At 39.4% G+C, this 2,988-nt stretch overlaps 1 pseudogene; it reads right to left on the bottom strand.

Annotated features, from left to right (window-relative positions):
• Positions 1-370: 370 nt before the first annotated feature.
• On the bottom strand, positions 371-893 carry LOC102141978 (stathmin-like; annotated as a pseudogene).
• Positions 894-2,988: the final 2,095 nt, after the last annotated feature.

Below are 2,988 nucleotides of genomic sequence, written 5' to 3' on the forward strand. Positions count from 1 at the left end.
GCATCTGGTAAGATTGGGACACAATTGGGATTGAAAAGTGAACATATATTCAGCATTTAAAAGTTCGAAAGAAGCCACTACACACTCTTCACAATATGTTTTCACAGAGCAAATACCGTACTTGCCATTAGCCCAGCGCACCAAGTGTACTGAAATAAAAAGATGCAATGAGAAAAATATCTACATTAGAAAGAACCACACTTTCACTTTCACCCCTTTATCCCCTAAACCAACATCTTACAGTATGAGTATATGTATACAGCTGTACATTAGCTTCTAGAGTATTGTCAGAAAGGACAGAATAAATGACACTTGCCAGTAGTTTTTGGATATTTAGGAATAGAGGATGAAAGTCAGTTCTCAGAACAAACTAGTCAGCTTCAGTCTCATCAGCAGGACCTCTGGATTCTTTGTTCTTCTGCACTTGTTCAATATGCTTATCCTTCCTTCTCTGGCAAACACTCCAATTTGACAGCTATCTGTGCCTCTCTGTTCTCTTCATTAGCTTCCATTTTGTGGGTCAGGTTCTTTTTGCCATTTTACTGAAGTTATTGTTCTCTTCTATTGCTTTCTAAACCACTTATTTCTCCATCCTTTGCAAGCTGCTTCAAGACCTCAGCTTCGTAGGACTTGTGTCTTTCTTCTGCAGCTTCTCATATCGTCTAAGTTTCCTCTAGGGAAATGATCCTTCTTCTGTGGAGAGGAGGAAGGGAATTATAGAATTGATTCTTTTGACTGAGGGCTGAGAATCAGCTCAAAAGCCTGGCCTCAAAAGCACTCTTCTCCAGTTCTTTCAAATGGATATCAAAAGAAGCCGGGTAAATGGACGACAAGAGACTGGCAGTGTGTTCTATAGAATCCACTGGGGTAAAGAAAGGCCGTGAGCCCACCATCCATATTGTACCTCTATTGGTGCGACAGGTCCTGGGAACAGGCTGAGTAGCCAAGAACCAATTCCTCCTATCATTCCTGACCCCAGCCTGTGCAACCCAAGCTGTCCGCACCCCATCCCCGACAGGGAGCGTGGCCCGTCATCTGTCACCCACAAGGGTGATCATGGGAATCTAATTCGCTCTTTTAAATGGTAAATGTCCTTTTAAATGAAGGACCGAAAGAAAGGGAATTTTTCTTGTTTTCTTTTTTCAGAATTTAAATGATGTTCAAATCCTGAGGTGTTTCAGAAGTCAAATAGTAGTATCTCTTAGATAAGTGTACTCAACATACAAATGAAAATATAAGAAAATACCCTATAATGGCTGGGCGCGGTGGCTCACACCTGTAATCCCAGAACTTTGGGAGGCCAAGGTGGGTGGATCACGAGGTCAGGAGATTGAGACCACAGTGAGACCACGGTGAAACGCTGTCTCTACTAAAAATACAAAAAATTAGCTTGGTGCGGTGGCAGGTGCCTCTAGTCCCAGCTACTCGGGAGGCTGAGGCAGGAGAATGGCATGAACCCGGGAGCCGGAGCTTGCCCTGAGCCAAGATCGTGCCACTGCACTCCAGCCTGGGTGACAGAGCGAGACTCTGTCTCAAAAAAAAAAAAAAAAACCCTAGAATTTGTTGATAAAGATATAAAGGCATTTGATGCAGGGTATACAATCATATAGTTCATATTATACGTTCATATGGAACATACCAAGTCATATTTGACAGTGTTCAGTAGGTGTCAGGTTGAGCTCAAGACAATCATGGTTCTTCCAGGAATATTCTATCCATCATTCTGATCTGTAGAAAAAAAGGCCGTTCTATGTCTTTAGTCTGATTCTGGGGAAGAATTATATCATTCTTTTATAATATATTAATTGATATATAAACCCTATTCTATATGGGAGACCATCATTAATAATAATGTAGAAAGACTTCACTAAAAATTGGACAACCAATTATTTGCTTCTTTATTTTATAGTAAGGATATAATATGGAGACCTCTCTATATATGCTTTTCTCTTTATTCTGTAGAATTAAGACCAAAGATGAATCGTTACATGAATAGATTCCCATCAATATAATCATTTAAAAATTGTCAGGGAATATTGCATTTTTAGATTTGATTCTCTAATCTCGTTATAGAAAATCCGCAGGTGCTATCATAGGGTACATGGTGGGTGATAGAAAGAAGATTATTTTTTAAAGATTTTTCAATATGAGGGTGGGTGGTTTATAATATGTATAAATCTTTATAAAGAGTTCTCTTTTGAGTCACTTGTGGAATATGGCAGTGACCACTTCTATGTAGGTATCAAATATCATAAAATCAAATCTCATAAAAATCAGCAAGCCAAAAGTAGACTGATCTCTAAATCACAAGGAAATTATATACAATGGAGCGGTTGGAGCAATCTGTGTACTAAGGAACATTTGCTTCATCAATCAGATGTGAATGTGCTATTCTAATACATGTTTTCTTATTCTGATAGCTTTAATGGTGTACACCTGAGACATAAAAGTTTATACTTTTACCATAATACAGACAGTGGGGTTTCAGAAAGCTTTAGTATGTATAACAGCCTGTCATGAGTACTACATTTGGCAAAGAAAGTCTCTTTCTCTATTTTTTTCCTACAGAGAAAACAAGAATTTGGCTTTCATTATGTTCAGTTATTCAGAGAAGAACTTATTATTCATCAAAAAACATACTCTTTAGTCTTTCTTTAAACTGAGCAGATAGATTTTACTACATATAGAAAATAACCCATCTTGGGCTGAGTGCAGTGGCTCATGCCTATAATCCCAGCACTTTGGGAGGCCAAAGCAGGAAGATCACTTGAAGTCAGGAGTTTGAGACCAGCCTGGCCAACATGGTAAAACCCCATCTCACTAAAAATACAAAAATTAGCCAGTAACGGTAGTATGTGCGTGTATTCCTAGCTACTCTAGAGGCTGGGATGGGAGAATCCCTTGAGTCTGGGAGGCAGAGGCTGTAGTGAGCTGAGATAGTGCCACTGCACTCCAGCGTGGGTGATGGGAGTGAAATCCTGTCTGAAA

Source organism: Macaca fascicularis, chromosome 5, assembly GCF_037993035.2.
Source record: "Macaca fascicularis isolate 582-1 chromosome 5, T2T-MFA8v1.1".
NCBI classification, from domain to species: domain Eukaryota; kingdom Metazoa; phylum Chordata; class Mammalia; order Primates; family Cercopithecidae; genus Macaca; species Macaca fascicularis.